At 34.9% G+C, this 17,828-nt stretch overlaps 1 long non-coding RNA gene and 3 other non-coding genes across 4 annotated transcripts; all 4 read right to left on the bottom strand.

Annotated features, from left to right (window-relative positions):
* Positions 1-5,269: 5,269 nt before the first annotated feature.
* LOC114223821 (uncharacterized) lies at positions 5,270-15,116 on the bottom strand. Its single transcript, XR_003612251.2, has 3 exons — positions 14,664-15,116; positions 14,092-14,238; positions 5,270-6,226 (listed from the first exon to the last, which is right to left on the bottom strand). It is a non-coding gene; the product is annotated as an uncharacterized LOC114223821 (long non-coding RNA).
* LOC114223848 (small nucleolar RNA SNORD108) lies at positions 9,720-9,789 on the bottom strand. The gene has a single exon (XR_003612256.1). It is a non-coding gene; the product is annotated as a small nucleolar RNA SNORD108 (small nucleolar RNA).
* Positions 11,496-11,556, bottom strand: LOC114223847 (small nucleolar RNA SNORD64). The gene has a single exon (XR_003612255.1). It is a non-coding gene; the product is annotated as a small nucleolar RNA SNORD64 (small nucleolar RNA).
* On the bottom strand, positions 15,050-15,122 carry LOC114223849 (small nucleolar RNA SNORD107). The gene has a single exon (XR_003612257.1). It is a non-coding gene; the product is annotated as a small nucleolar RNA SNORD107 (small nucleolar RNA).
* Between the last annotated feature and the right edge of the window lie 2,706 nt (positions 15,123-17,828).

Below are 17,828 nucleotides of genomic sequence, written 5' to 3'. Positions count from 1 at the left end.
AAAATTCTATCTGCCTATTATTTACAAAGTTGTCTTGAATATTGTCATGCAACCAAAGGAACACATACAGAACTGTATATTGTTCCAAGAGGTAGTATAAAATCTCTTTAAGAAAGTCATTTATATCTCCAATGTAAACAACAACCATAAAAATAAATATGAGGGAGGGATGAATAGGTAGAGCCCAGAGAATTTTTAGACAATTAAAATAGTCTGTATAATACCATGATGGATACAGGTCATTATACATCCGTCCAAACTTAACAAAATGTACAACACCAAGAGTTAACCAAAACAAACCATGGACTTTGGGTTATAATGACATGTCGATGAAAATTCGTCAGTAGTAACAAATGTACCAGTCTGATGAGGGATATTGATAATGGCGGTGATTATGCATGTACGGAGTGGATAATGATGGGGATTATATATGTGTTGCTCAGGGGCTATATGGCAAATCTCTGTACCTTGCCCTCAATTTTGCTGTGAACCTAAATATGCTCTAAAAAATAGTCTTAACATAAAAATAAAAGATATACACACACACATATATATACATATATGTATCAGGAAGCTCCTAATGGAATACATTATGATACATTCAGAAACATCAAATGAATTTACATGGTACAAGTTTTTTAATATATAATTTGTACTTATACAATGGCGTACTATTATACTATGAGGATGGGATAATGCACAATCTTTTCTATTTCTCCTCTTAACAACCAAATTAATATAAATGTTGCACAGCTCCAAGAGCCTGCATATCAATGATCCATTTCTCTGCCAAGCTGATTTTGAAATACAATAATCCTAACACATTTACAATGAAAACATTTACATTATACTGTGACACTCAGTACATCTAGAAATATTAAATGTTTAAAAATAAATATTTCACTTGCCCATTATTTACAAAGTTGTCATACTGCCACATAACAGATGAACACAGAATTTTGTAATTTAGATTCTATAAAATGTTCTTTAGAAAAATGAATTTCATCAACCTAAGTACATCTGAGAAAATAAGATATACCTACATGTCCCTTAAGCAGAAATATGTTTATATAAAATGGGTACAATTTAATTATCGCAGTCTAATTTTTCTTCTAAATGAAATTGTGAGACAAAACTTTTAACCACTCTGTTCTCCCTGACTATATACATGTGTGTGCGTGTGTATAAACACACACAAATGTTAACAAAAATATAGCTCAGAATCTTTTAACTCAATTTTCAAGTCATTTGTCTTTAACAACTCCAGCAATCCATATAATCCTATACAAAGGTGAACAGTATCAAAAGAATACTGTTTCTACCCTCTATCATGTTCAACAATTCTATATATTTCCTAAGTCAAAAGTTATAATTACAAATACCACTGTTTAACAAACCACAAAGAGCCACCCATATAGAATTCTTAGAATAATTTGCAAATGTTAAACATGTCAAACTTATAGTTTCTCAACAGCATGACTGCAACATATACATGATGTTCACACTTTCTTTAAACCAAAAATAATAGTTAAGAAGCAAAAGAATCATACATTATAGATGAAATTGGAAAACATCCACCACTCCCTCCATCCATAGCCCTCACAACACACCACTGAACATGCAGAGAAACTAATTACTATATTGATTTTAAAAAGTATGATATTTAAAAGTATGTTTGTCAGCAATGGATATATATCTAGAAATAACAAATGTTTTATAAATAATTACATACACAGCATTCTAGAAATCATACTTAACAATAGAACCTTATTTTACCATTTCACATCTACAAGCATTAAAAAAAGTTTATGTGCTCTAATTTTAGGTGAAATATATTCAAATACATAACAGAAATGTCTGCACATCTATCAAGTTATGTATAAAAAAAAGATCTGATCACATGTGCACAACTACCTAATAACAACCCCACACACACCAAGTGAAAACATAGGAGTGGTCTTGTAACACTTCTATTTGTAATATATTAATTTTTGCCGTAGTTGTCCAATGTTAATAGATTTACTGTGTGTATGCATGCTGTGTGTGTGTGTGTGTGTGTGTGTGTGTGTGTGTGTGTGTGTGTGTGTAGGGGTTATTTGTACATACCTAGGAAATTAAGATGTTATATAAGCCAGTGAAAGGTTTCCCTGCTCTGTTCTCAACATTTAACATCAAAATTTTATATTGAAGTAAGATATTATTCGTTTCATATTTAAAAATATTAATGGCAATAATTTCTGTACTTTAACAAAAATGTCTAACTAAAAAAATCTCAATAACACAAAGGGAGAGAATGAGAGAGGCAAACCAAGAAACAGACTCTTAACTATAAAAGAAACCCAGGGTTACCAGAGGGGAGGTGGATGGGGGCATAGATTAACCAAGTGATGGATATTAAGGAGTGTTCTTGTGATGAGTACTATGTGTTGTATGGAAGTGCTGAACCACGATATTGTACACCTGAAATTATTATTACACTGTATGTTAACTAACTGAAATTTAAATAAAACCTTAAAAAAGACACAAAAATTTAAAAAAAAATCAAAATCAAGCCTAACTCATGAAGATGCTCACTCTATCTATACTCAATGCTTCTACCTTTAACGTTTCAATGAAAATATATTTCCAAAATTGACAGAAATTATATACCCAAGTGTTTTCTAAAATGACAATGTTCTAGATCCAAAAAAATGATAATAATCTCCATCACCAAATACATCCCATATAAACATGGTATAGTGATTCAGCTTGCCAAAATAAAATGCTTTTACATTGTCTCTCAGATTGGTTTTCAAAAAATACGTGCCTATGAGCAAATCCTATGCAGATGTTCTGAAACAAAAACTAACATCGGTCTATAACTTAAGTAGCAATCTAACAATATCTTCAGCAACTAAAGCTCAAACTGAAACTCCCTGTATCATGAACCACAAAAGGACACAAGGAACAAACTAAACCGAGTGATACTTAACTTGCCAACAGTATTTCTTTGCTATGAACTTTAATAAACACTTATTTTATAGACATGTATACAATACACCTGCATGTATGTATACAGGTGTACATGAAAGCAACCCCTATAAAATCAAGGATTAAAAGTTTAAAGCAAACACTATTATATATCCTATTTTACACAGAACAATCTAATCTGGTTTCTCCTCAGATCGCATAAATCTTTCTCTCCTTTTACACAGAGCAATCTAACAAAATACCCTGAACTTCAGCAGCCCAATTATTTACTAAGAGATAATCTGACAACTGTTTTGGTAATTTTTCACTCTATATATAATTAATATATTTACAAAACATGCTGATATAATAGTTCCTTGGCTTTAAGAAAACATAGTAACTGTGTCTATTATATACACATTATATAAAACATTTCTTGGATTAGCCCATTCTTTAATAACCATAGGTTTGACAAACAATTTTGAACATCCTCCATAAAAACTTATAGTCACCTACACCTATACAACTAGATGTAAGTATTTTAAAACAAGAACAATTCAGTTATCATTAAATGTCAAATTCCACTGACATGAAAACTTTTCTAACCTGTTATGTTTAACCACATGTAGAATTTATCTAGTAACTGTATTTTCTGTTTGTATACAAACATCTGAAAACCATGATAAGAGGCAGACCAACAGTTACAATATTTCCACCATGATGAATCTTATGTAAAACAATGAGGTATTATACTGAACACTACATATTTACCACAACCTAAAAATTGAGCCTAGAGATCTGATGAACACACAGAGAGGATAGATATATTATCACTTTTGGGAAATAAAAATGTCTATCCTAATAAGGTGATACATATTTACAGTGATGCCTATCTATGTAGAGAATGTGATGTTAAACAAAAACAACAAAAAAAAACTTACATTATATATAACATTGTAACAATATCTACTGAAAAGGAATTAATCTTGAGAGGCAATTCAACAATTCCACTGATTAAAATTTTAACAAAAACCCACACCTCTTTAACATTACATTAATAAAATATAGGTAGATTCCCAACATCTGAACATGGAGTAAAGCCTGGCTGTTTAAGAACTATCTCTGTACATATGCATACACATAGAGTCCTCAAAAATTTCCTATTCTCCAACTTCTAAATTCTGCTTTTATCTGTCTAATACAAACAAGGCAGTCTAGAAACTCCTCTCAGTAACCAACAAAATTATATTCTGATATTAAAATGCCCTAAATGTCAGCCATCACCACGCTTTATAAGATGTTTTAACACAGTACTTTTTTCTATTATATGCAGAGAAATAAAAAAGCCCATCAAATCCTAGCCCAAACATGCACAGAGGCTGGCCTCTTATGCAGCAATTCCATCATGAGAATTAAATCTCATACCATACAAATATTAACATAAAGAACGTTTACAGAGTAACATCTACATCCACATATAGCAGCCTTAATGAAATTTCTTATGTGACAACTGCACACAGAACAATCTCCAACCCCCCCCAAAGAGCCACAGCAATAATCCAATCAAATGATTTTAAATGTGCATCATTCAGAGGTAACTTCTATTTCTATAGTCATGTATTAAAAATATTTCTTCTGCATATGTTAGCAACCGCTTTCTAAGCAATCACAATGCCTTATGGTCGCAAAGCAGTTATATTTGGTTATTTCGTATACAATATTCTCAAAATGCACATAAATAACTAGTGCCTTACATATTTTTCCTGATTAATATAGTAAACACTCCCCATGCCCATTTCCTCTTTACTATCCATAAGCACTCAAACAATAAATACAGAATTGAGGATATCTTTGCAAAATGGCCCATTGTTTTCTAAAATATTTTCCAGAAGGCAGTTTTACCAAACATGTTTTTAGAAACTTCCCTACAAAACCAGCTCTATTATCACAGAAACCATTTTTAAAAGTATCTAAAAACAATAGATTTGTTTATAAATGTAGGCCTCTCTGCTTGAGCATTAGATTCCCAAAAAGATTAAGAATAAAATACAATAAAAAACTATTACATGTTGAATTTCATTCTCTTCACCTCCAAACATCCAATGAACAGTCCATGCATAGTCATCATTTACTGAGTATTTTATATTTCCATTTCAGTATCATTACCCAATCACAATTTTCTTAAGTATTTAAATAAATTCTTAAGCTATATATGTCCAGTAAATTAGTTAATAGATTAGGTTCCTAGCTGTTTTAAAATGGCAGGTAGGGGAAGAAAAAAAAAGAAAACTAATATTTGTGTTTACCACATAGGCAATAAATATCACATATGCAGGGCTCCTACTGATAAATATTTTGATGGCAAGTTGATAACTATAGAAAGAAAAATATTGAGATATTTTTTCCAAATGCAGACTGCCAATGAAATATAAATATTTGAAAGGAAGATGAATTTCAGGACAGTATATATCTCTGTTTATTTTGTCTGCGATTTTTTGTAATTGGTGAAGCTTCTAGCTGAATTCAGGATGTGTTGTCCTTCCCCTTCTTTCCACATATTTCTAGAAGGCTGGCTTATATTTACTTGAGATTGTCCACACTAGACCAATACTACAAGTGCCATCCACTTGAAATAATTTTCAGTTCAGTAGATATCTTCACACACTTGCATTTTTGGGAATAATTTGGAATGAGGGATGCTGTGCTGATCATGTTGGACCACGAAATAAATAGAGTATAAGAGCTAGAGTGTCTCTACAGGAGGGTCCTGGTCAATGACCCCTTAAATCAGCATCAGGTTTAGACTTCCACAGTAGTCCATAAGTAAAATTGCAAAGGATTCTCCAGAAGAATTTGAAAACTACAATTTTATCAATGCAGAGGGAATCAGGCTATCCTTTCCTGTTCATGTTAATGGAAAAAAGGTTTGCACATTATCCTATATCATCCTGGATTTTAATCACATTTTTTCTTGCTGTACAAATTTCTCCAGATTCTTATCAGGAGCTTCTTATTCAGGAGATAAAAGTAAAGGAATGTCACAAAATTTATGAATCCAAATGTTCAGTGACTAAAAGTAGAAAACTTCCAGTTTTGTCAGTGGCAAAGATGCTCTAAATATTATCAATCTATATAATCTTTGTCCTCTTCTCTGATTATTGCTTATTTCTAACGCTCTTGAAACATGTCAACTGCAGATTTTGAAGCAACGTGACGAGGTTTTTCATATCTTTCCAAAAGACTGCTCTGGCAGACAGATGAAACAGAGAATCTGAAGCTAGAAGTAAGGGGACCAGTTAGAAGTTTTAATACAGTTAAAAGACAACAATAACAACAAAACTAATCTAGAAAGGCAGCTCGAGAACAACCATCTAATGGAGTTTGTTGTACAGAATCTACTGTCCAATAAATTTTCTAAGTGTCTGGATGAAATACTTGTCCATGTTTCTTAGGCTCCATTCATGTCCATGAATGACAGCCACTTCCTGACTGAGCTGGCGTAGCCTTTTTACATCTATGTAAAACTGATAAACAAATGTATCAGTGATTTTTAAGGATGTTTGTAAGTTATTTTTAGACATTTCATTTTACTTGGCTGTATTTTCTTCTTTGAATTATCTGTACATGTTTTTGTCATTTTGAATACAATTGTTCCAAGTCTTTTCTTTTAGAGTTGTACAGATGTTTATGTACATTACAAAAAACAAGAGAATAAATAACCAATATATTTTGCCAACCTAAATAATGACACATTTTCACATCTTTTTATGTGACCAAGTACTCTATTACCTACTGACAAGTAAACTGTCATAAATCCTAAACAATGTCTCTAGATTTCTAAGAGATTTGCACAAAGGGTTAAATTCAACTGAACACGTGCTTTTTAAATTATTTAAACATGGAAGATTTATTCTCCTGTGAGCTATCCTGAAACAGACAGAAATATCCAATAAGGGCAGACAACCTTAAGGGACACCCTTTTCCCTTTCCATCAAGGCCCCAAATTAAAATTTGGCACTCTCTAAATGACAGAATGGGCAAGTTGACTTCAAGACAGTATCACTTAATTTTGTACCCCCAGCAATGTGGCACAATAAAATGTCCATGTTTCATGACTCAAGAAATTACAAAGAATGAGAAATTTGAGCTTTAAACTGAAGCCAAGCTTTGCCTATACCATAAGGAAATTTGTTATGCCTTTTGTTCAGTTATGTATTGATTCCACCAATAACTGTGTTTTTTTAAGATTTTTTATTTATTATTTATTTGAGAGAGAGAATGAGAGAGAGAGAGAGAGCATGAGAGGGGAGACGGTCAGAGGGAGAAGCAGACTCCCTGCTGAACAGGGAGCCCGATGTGGGACTCCATCCCGGGACTCCAGGATCATGACCTGAGCCGAAGGCAGTTGCTTAACCAACTGAGCCACCCAGGCGCCCATCCACCAATAACTCTGTTAACAATATACCAATATAACAAAAATTGCTAACTATTCAAACTCCTCCTAGATTCCAATTATTAATGTTTTGTTCTCCCTATAAAGGAAGAATTAAGTCTATGCCTTTTTGTAACCACTTTTACAAATCTTTCATGTTATAATCATGAAAGATTATTAGAGGAAGCCAATATTTCTATTGTTACTTTGATATCACTTAGGGCCATGATTCACTCAATTGAGAAAACACCCTATCTGGGACACCTGGATGGCTCAGTCAGTTAAGTGTCTGCATTTGGCTCAGGTCATGATCCCAGCGTTCTGGGACTGAGTACTTCATCGGGCTCTTTGCTCAGCAGGAAGCCTGCTTCTCCTTCTGCCTGTTTCTCTCCCTGCTTGTGCTCATTATCTCTCTCTCTCTCTCTCTCTGACAAATAAATAGACAAAATCTTAAAAAAAAAGAGAAAACACCCCATCTATCTAAAATACACAGCCATTGTCCAGAAAAGCTCACTAGAGAAGGTAATAAAATGTAAATTAAGAAAAATACAATGCCCCAAATGTTGTGTCATCCTTCAAAAATAAGAACACCAGTTTCACTTCAATACCTTATTTTCAGAAATCGTAAGTTACAGTATTAAAAAGTCCTCTGTAATTTATTTTACTCACTCGAAGCCACAGGAAAAAAGTCCCCTCATTTCAATTGTGGGTTCCTTATTTGCTACAGCATGGGTGTGTGACTCTGATTTCAACTATATCTATATTCTTCAGCACTTTCAATCCTGGAGAAATCCTAGGCTGATTTTTGTTGTTTATAAGTAGAAGTAGACAGTGCATTGTAAGACTATTCCCATAAAGAAGCATCATTAAAAAACAGCACTAGATTTCAATAACCAAATAGAGCCACCACAGTATTCACAGCCAAACTGTAACACAGTGGTTGAAATTTCCCCAGAAAACAGACTCAATCCCAAATTCAACACCCAGAAATCCATTGCTATTGTCAGTTTCTGGCCTAATACTTAAAATGATCCAGAAGTGGATGCTTAAAATAAAACAAAACAAGGCCACCTGGCTGTCTTAATCACTAGAGCGTGTAACTCTTGATCTTTGGGATAATTGTAAGTTTGAGCTTCATACTGGGTGTAGAGATTACTTAAAAATCAAATCTTAAAAAACACAAACCTATGCTCAAATGCAAAGTAATTCAAGTAATATTGTTTTGTGACTAATAGAACAAAACCAGATAAACCTTGCCCCAAACGTAGAATTGTTATGCAGAAATTACCATGTCCTGGAAATCACACTATTCACTGAGATCACATCTACTTAAAAAAAAAAACATTATGTTTTTTTTATAAATTTTTGTTTATTAGTCATTTTACTGAATGTGAACTTGGTGAAAATTTGTGTAGTTGATTATCAAAAATAAATTGAAGTACATAATTTAAATATATGCTGGCATTTTGTTCTCTGAATAAAACCCAGTTTTTTTCAACATATGGTGCTGAAATCAGCATCTGTCAACTTCTCAGACCTAGACCTACTGCTGATCCAAAAACTCTCACTCAAACTGCACAAGCCCTCCTGGTGACTCTTTTATTTTTTTTAATTATTTATTTATTTATTTGAGAGAGAGTGAGTGAGAGAGAGAGAGAGCCCACACTATGGGGGAGAGGGAGAAGAAGCAGCAGACTCCCTGCTGAACAGAGGGCCTGACATGGGGCTTGACCCCAAGACCCTGGGATGATGTCTTGAGCAGAAGGCAGACACCTAAACAACTGAGCTGCCCAGGTGCCCCAACTTCCTGGTGACTCTTAAAGTGTACTAAAGTTGGAGAAAGTTTGATTTAATCTAAGTTGCCTAGAAATATACAACTCTACCCATTCCAGTAAATTGTATAATGAACAGATATTTGATCAGCACATCTTCCTAATCACTGTAATTTTAACAGAGGACATAATACTGCCTAGTCATCTCAAGAAAAGGCACATAGAATCTAACATTCCAAAGCTGGCTGACACCCATACACTCAGGTTAACGACAAAGGAGATGGTAAATGGTAGTTAATTGTGACTCCTAACCTACCCCGACTGGTAAAATATTCAAACAGGGGAGCTTTCCTATTTCCAACAATTGAAAGAATCCTAACACTGCTCTCAATTTACAGGTCTCCATCACACTTCTACAACACTAAGGACATGCTATAATCACCTAAACCTTGTCTTTTTTCCTTCTTACCTTCCTTTCATTCAACAATGCTCTCACCACCTACTGCTAACTCATTCCTTCTAATACTCTCTCAACAAAGCACTCCTATCATAAATTAGCTTGGCTGAACCCCACATTCTCTTTTAGGAATGAACACTGCTATCAGGTTCAAGAAACAATGAATCTGATCATCAAGCCACCCGCCCCAAAAGAAAATAAAAACTGAAAAACTAATCATCCTCCAGGGATTCCTATTATAGAGGATTTTCTTTAGATCACTTATAAAGAAGCAGCACTCCAAGAATGGGGTTATCTGGGGGCACCCAGGTGACACAATCCACTAAGAAGCCTACTCTTGATTTCAGCTCAGGTCCTAAACTCAGGGTTGTAGGATTGAGCCCCACATCGGGCTGTGCACTCAGTGTGGAGTCTGCTTCAGATTCTCCCTCTCTCCCTCCTGCTTGTGCTTGCTCGCTCTCTCTCCAATAGAAAAGAAAAGAAAGAAAAGAAAAGAAAAAGAAAAGAAAAAGAAAGAAAAGAAAGAATGAGGTTATTTGGACAGGGCTGAGCCAGCAAATACCACTGCATGCTTTCTCACAGTAATAATAACTGACGACCCCATGCTGTACCAAACATCCAAGATCAAATGACCAAGTCAACACTACTCCTCAACAGACTCCAATGTATATTTCCTTCCTTCCTTATCCAAATGTTATGTTTCTAATCTAAATCAGTTAGTAGAAAGGGTAGCTCATTTCTCTCAATTCATCCAGCATATCCCTATTTGTGCAGAATCAGGAACACTGAGAGAGGTCAAACAAATATGAGGTTATAAATATCCTAAAATTTATTTAAGGAACAGAGACTTAATAAGGGAAATACCTGTGAAAAGACTTACTCCCCTTGCTCCTTAAAAAAAAAAAAAAAAGGGAGAGTAATTTTTCTGAACCTCAAAAGCTTTTCCCTATAAACTATCACTTGTCATAGTATCAATACCCACATCATATACACACACACCACACATACTCCTTAACAAATTAAGATAACTTTTTAAGAATAAGATCCTGGTGTATTCAACTATCCATGGTACATTTCTATAGGTTTTTCCCTTATTACCTGTTTAATTACTATTCAACTCCCTCATAATTAAAATAAGCAAATCCCAAGGACCTAATCGTAGAATGCCAATCACAGATAACGGAAGGTCCATTACTCATTCAAGTAAAGATAAATAATAAAGAATAATGGGAGATTAAAGTCCTGATTCAAAAGAAAATGCACGGTACTTAGCAAATTAGTTCCTCTCTAGGGCTCAATATTAACAACTGCAAAATGCCATTTTCATCCCCTTGAATCAGTCAAAACTTCTAAATCTCCATCTATGAATTGCTAAGATACAGAAAACAGTACCTTATTAACAGAATTATAGTAATCCATCTGATGTAATTTTAACACTCTGCTTAAGGTATAACTCTCATTTCAGACCAAAGCAATATCTCAAAAATAAACTAGCTATTTCTTATTCATATGGGAATTGGAGCTGCCTCATAGTTTGGGGACACGCTCTTGGGAAACAGGTATAAGGTTAGACCTGAATGATGATAGTTAATATAAAAAAAAAAAGCATAGTAGCTACCAAGTCTTTACTCTCTTGAAATTATTACTTGAAATTCATAATGAAAAAGACAGGTGAGATATACAAATGTTACAAACATAGAAGATACTCTACATGGAAACTGCAGTAGTGGAATTTAGAGTTCACTTCCCTTTATCTCACTGGAAAAACCTGCACTTCTATTCTCCCTAATCTGCACAATATTGCTCCAAATAACATGAAATTTACAGGCCAAGAACTTATGTCCAGAATATGTGTGTCCCAAGTACTTAGACTGACTCTTAGGATGGACTTCCGAGTACTGAGCTTCACTTCTTCATGCTCTGTAATTATAACTCATCATAAACCTAGTTAATGTCTTTCCCAACAACTACTACTGTAGTTGTAAAGAAATTAATACCTGCAGACAATACATCTCTACTAATGCAAAGTCTTTTATCTTGGGAAAATGAATGATCATCTTCATTTAACAATGTAAGTTAAATGGCAACAGTATCATTCAACTGACACAGAATTAAGGTAACAATATGGGAAAAAATTAAAGACAGTAAAACCCCAGCAATGTGACAGAATAACATTAAGATCTTTGGTGTCTTAGAACTAAATATAATTGTTTATAATCTACTTCTACAAGTAAATCATCCAACAAATTTAAAAATGAAATATTCAAGTATCTTAAGGAAGATACATTTAAAACATCCACCAAAATATTCCAGAGCTAAGTGAGAATCAATGTGAATGGTCAAATAAAATTAAGGAAAATCAAATAGATAAAACACAAAGTCCACTCCAGGAACCCTCAGTTTGTTTCCTGAGATTAAGAATTTCTGCTGGAGTGGTGGGGGGTGGGAGGGACGGGGTGGCTGGGTGATAGACACTGGGGAGGGTATGTGCTATGGTGAGCGCTGTGAATTGTGCAAGACTGTTGAATCACAGATCTGTGCGTCTGAAACAAATAATACAATATATGTTAAAAAAAAAAGAAGATAGCAGGAGGGGAAGAATGAAGGGGGAAAATCGGAGGGAGAGACAAACCATGAGAGGTGATGGACTCTGAAAAACAAACAGGTTTCTAGAGGGGAGGGGGTGGGGGGATGGGTTAGCCTGGTGATGGGTATTAAAGAGGGCACATTCTGCATGGAGCACTGGGTGTTATACACAAACAATGAATCATGGAACATTACATCAAAAACTAATGATGTAATGTATGGTGATTAACATAACAATAATTTTTTTTTTAAAAAACCCACAAAGTCCAACAAGTCCACTGATAGACAGTGTTGAGGATTCTGAAGGAGGTCTAACATCTCTAATACAAAGAACCAAAGTGATATGGTAATATAATCCAAATTATCATGGAAAGAATAGAGCACACACTACTTTTCCTGATATAGATCTCCTAATACACAATAAATTACTCTTATCAGGAACTGTACTTTTTAACTTTCTTTCTGTTAATAATAGCACAAATAAGGGGAGGTGGGGGGGATGGGTGCACTTGTGATGCACCAGGTATTGTATGGAAATGTTGAATCACAATATTGTATACTGGAATCTAAATTACATTATATGTTAACCAAATATAATTTTTTTTAAAGATTTTATTCATTCATGAGAGACAGAGGCAGGGGGAGAGAGAGAGAGAAGCAGAGGGAGAAGCAGGCTCCCAAGGAGCAGGGAGCCCGATGCGGGACTCGATCCCAGGACCCTGGGATCATGACCTGAGCTGAAGGCAGACGCTTAACCATCTGAGCCACCCAGGCGCCCCCAAATATAATTTAAATAAAAACTTTTTTAAAGATTTTATTTATTTATTTGACAGAGAGAGACATAGCGAAAGAGAGAATACAAGCAGGGGGAGAGGGAGAAGCATGCTTCCTGCTGAGCAGGGAGACTGATGTGGGGCTAAATCCCAGGACCCTGGGATTATGACCTGAGCCCAAGGCAGATGCTTAACAACTGAGCCACCAAGGCACCCCTAAATTTTTTTTTAAAAAAAGGGGATAAAAGAACCTATATGGGGTAAAAATAAATTTTATTTAATATGGCAACAGATATTACCACTTACATCGATGTCAATGGAATCGGAGGGTACTATGCTGAGTGAAATAAATCAGAGAAAGACCATTATCATTTGGTTTCACTCATACATGGAATATAAGGAACAGTGCAGAGGATCATAGGGGAAAGGAGGGAAACTGATTGGGAAGTTATCAAACAAGGAGAAAAACCATGAGACTCATAGGTAATTAACTACAGGAAACAAACTGGGGGTTGCTGGAGGGGAGGTGGGTGGGGGGATGGGGTGATGGGCATTAAGGAGGGCATGTGATGTGATGAGCACTAGGTATTATATGAAACTGATGAATTACTGAACTCTACATCTGAAACTAATGATGTACCTTAGGTTGTCTAATTGAATTTAAATTTAAAAATATGGGAACAGAAACCCCAATGATTTCAGATGTACAAATATCTAACCTCTCTGGGTCATTGCGTTCTCCTCATCAACTGTAAATCTAAGACAAATGATTCAAAATCACCAAACATCTGGCTGATCTGTTTGCTCACCAAAGGAAATTAACCCAGTCAAGTCTTCTCCTACTATTACTATTCCACATTAGAACTTCCTAAATTATAGGCAAAAAACATGAGTTAACAACATGGATTCTGGAGCAAAACTGAGGTGATACTGAATGCAGAAGAAAAACTGGGACTATTTCTTCCAGTCTGCATCCTTGCCACCAGAAGATACCAGGGCCCCAAAGGCACATCCCTTTTAGTACATGGAAAGTCCCTTGAGGTTTCCTCATCTATTATTTGAGAAGTTAAATGAGGTATACTGTAGCCAACACCCAGCTGCTCCCCTTCATGGTCTACTCACTTTTGGCACAGATGGATTTGCTGCGTTAATACCTGAAGCCGTTAATCAACATTCACATCTAGAACAAACACATCCTTGGAACTGGATTTCAAATACTGCTCTCTTATTGGGCCTTCATCATCTCACTTAAGAGAGTTCCTCTCACCCCTGTAAAATCCAACAGAACTTTATTTCTACTTTTTGACTAAAAAATGACTAAAAAGTATCCCCACAAACACACTGTCAACTTCATAACACGGTACCTAGCTTCACTACAACAAGTACAGATAAACACCAAATAGTTCTGACTGGCTCCTATTTAGGAAGAGCTGACCACTTCTGTGTTAAGAGTGTAGAGCTAGATTATTAGATAGGCATAGATTCTAATCAGACATTCCACTACATGGGAGGAACTATAATAAATCTAAAAACTTGCACCCTAACATTTAAAAAAAATTAGCAATGCTGACACATTTCTTAAACATCTACTGTGTGATAGGTTCTATGCCCATTGATCATTGCAGACAACTGAAGAAAAACAAAACCAAAAAATTGTCCTCAAACACCAATGGTGTCCATGTAAAGACACTTACCATACTCACTGTATTTCATAATACATGTTCCACAAATATTAGTTCCCCTTTTTCCTGAACATCATCAGACACCTCCAACTCTGGCATTCAATGTTTGATCAAAGAGGTAGTCTCCTTTTACATGTCCTTGCTTCCATCTCAGCATATGTGTGTGCCTTCCGGGATCTAAGGAGGAGTTTCCTTTTTTGCTTTCAACAGCATATATGTTTAAAAAAAAAAGGGGGGAAAATAATGAGCTCAGAATATCTTATGAAAATTTAAGAAAGAAGAATTGGCAATGTATACGGCTACACCTGCCATTTCTAAGTATTCAAAGTTTTCACAATAAGCCAAATTTTCTGTTGAAAATAATGTTCCCCGAAAAGTCTATTGAGGCACATTGACTGGATTTCAGAGTGTCATTTAAGCTCAAATTTAGAAATCATTATGTTCAGACAAGGTCCTTTGTCATCATGAACCTAGCCAAGGCCTCTATAATACACTATTACTTTTTTTACAAGGTTATTTTACCTGGAGTGGTTTATGTTTGTCCTAAATGCAGCTAACACCGTTTTCAGCTTCCTTGTAACACTACTGGGTGGGATCCAGTGACATGTCAGAAAACTGAGTTGTCAAATTCTCTCCTCCTTTCACAGTCATCAACTATGTGGGCAAAAAAGACCTTCATAAGACTAAAAAAATTGCAACACAACAAAAATTATAAAATATCTTGCTTTACTTATGTACTATAATTCAAATATTGAGCTTTATTATATGAATGGCCAGTCCCAAGGGAACTAGAATGCAAAGATGAGTAAGACTTTGGCAATGTATTATCAACTGGATAACATGTATTTGAAAACTTCATATAATCTCACAGAGGCTGTAACTACTTGCTGAAATCAATTAAGTTTTATTGGAAATAAACACAAATTGGTTTCCTTATCTCTGAAATCAGATTACGAAAATTCTAGACAAGCATTACAATTATCACATAATTCCATAAGTTGCTTTCTACTACATTATTATTTTACTACAAGTTAAGACCTACAAGAAATAAAACATCAGTTCAGTTTACAAAAATTACAAGACTTTTGGGCAACTCCCTCGGGTTCCCTCCCTCCTTGGGAGCTTTGTACTACCACTTTGCTATCGCTCAATAAATCTTGCACTGGGTGTTATACAAAAACAATGAGTCTTGGATCACTACATCAAAAACTAATGATATATTGTATGGTGACTAACATAACATAATAAAATTAAATTAAATTAAATTAAATTAAATTAAAAAAAAAAACCTTGCTTTGCTGCCCACGAAAAAAGAAAGAAAGAAAAGAAAAAGACTTCTGGTTATCACCTGCATGGGAATCCTGAAAAAGTTACTCACTGAAACAGACTATAATGGTGTTTGCCTTGGGCTGACGGGGTGTGGAAAATGGGGAGATGCTGATCAAAGGGTATAGAGTTTTTTTTTATTATGCTATGTTAATCACTATACATTACATCATTAGTTTTTTATGTAGTGTTCCATGATTCATTTTTTGTGTATAACACCCAGTGCTCCATGCAATAGGTGCCCTCTTTAATACCCATCACCAGGCTAACCCATCCTCCCACCCCCCCTCCCCTCTAGAACACTCAGTTTGTTTTTCAGAGTCCATCGTCTGTCATGGTTCATCTCCCCCTCCGATTTCCCCCCTTCATTCTTCCAAAGGGTATAGACAATTAATTATAAGATGAGTAAGTTCAAGGGATCTAATATACAGCATGGTGATTACAGTTAACAATATTGTATTATAATATTTGAAATTTGCCAAGAGTAGATCTTAAATGTTCTCACCACAAAAAAAAGGTAACTATATAAGCTGCTGGAGTGTTAACTAACCTTGTTGTAGTAATCTTTTCACAATATAGATGTACAGTAAATCATCATGTAACGCATCTTAAAATTATAATTATTTATCAATTATATATTGATAAAGCTGAAAAATTACAGGACTCCTAAAATTTTACATGATTGAAGAGTAGTGAGTTTATGAAGGCAGGAAGCTACATCACTTTTGACACACTTTTATACTAAGTCCCAGTTTACCTATCAGATCATATAAACACAAAATACCACAAAAAACTCAAAACCATAAAGATTTAAGGTAACATAACTATTAAATCCCAGAATTCTATTTGAAACTGTTATTTGAACCACAATGAGAAACCTATATTGGTGTGCAATATATACATATTCATGAAGTTACTGTTAATAAATGTGACCAGGAAATCAAGATGTCATTGCCCAACTGTGCTTTACATATAATGTGTAACTCATGTGAATGCAGAATGGGAAAAATCCTATGGGAAAAGTATTTACTGCCATGAATGTTTGAAAACTCTTATGTTATTATGTGTTCACAATGGAACTCTGTAGAAGCTTATATCTAGCAATCTATAACAAAAGATCCACATTCAACTTACACTCCACATGCAATTATAGGAGTATCTGTGCCAAGTATTTTTTCAATATATGTTCCCACAATCAAGGTTATCAAACAATTCAAGGAAGTTCTAGGCAGAGAATATTACCACCAAATCAAAACACCCATTAGAAGTAAGCATCTTGCAGAATCTATTCTTGTCATGTGCGAAAATGGCGTTCAACTTTACACTTTACTTAAGGAAATATGAGAGAATAGGTTTTCTTTGAATATCATGCACAATTGGGGTGCCTGAGTGGCTCAGCTGTTACGCCTTTGGCTCAGGTCATGATCCCAGGGTCCTGGGATCGAGCCCAGCATCGGGGCCCCTGCTCAGTGGGAAGCCTACTTCTCCCTCTCCCATTCCCCCTGCTTATGTTCCCTCTCAATGTCTCTCTCTCTCTCTCTGTCAAATAAATACATAAATCTTAAAAAAAATGATGCACAATCACTCATGCCAAAATCTGAGGACCATCCACATCAGCAGATATATGCAAGTAGGAAAGTTTTCCTTTAAAAACAGGAAAAAGCAAAAAAAAAGAAAAAAGAAAAAAAGAAAAAGAAAAACGGGAAAAAGTACCATAAATTATTCAAAAGTTGGTCCAGAGAGCCAACTGCATATAAAACAAGGCTCTTTGCATACCACCCACAAAATTTAGAGCAGAAGTTCTAAGTCATATATATCAGAGTCAATTTTATCTTAACAGAAATGCTTTGC

The sequence above is a fragment of the Eumetopias jubatus genome, unplaced genomic scaffold (genome assembly GCF_037043125.1).
Source record: "Eumetopias jubatus isolate StellerSeaLion01/CBP00866 unplaced genomic scaffold, mEumJub1_p1.0 scaffold_7, whole genome shotgun sequence".
Taxonomy (NCBI): domain Eukaryota; kingdom Metazoa; phylum Chordata; class Mammalia; order Carnivora; family Otariidae; genus Eumetopias; species Eumetopias jubatus.
The sequence above is the reverse complement of the archived record's forward strand: the minus strand, read 5'-3'. Positions and strand labels throughout refer to the sequence as shown.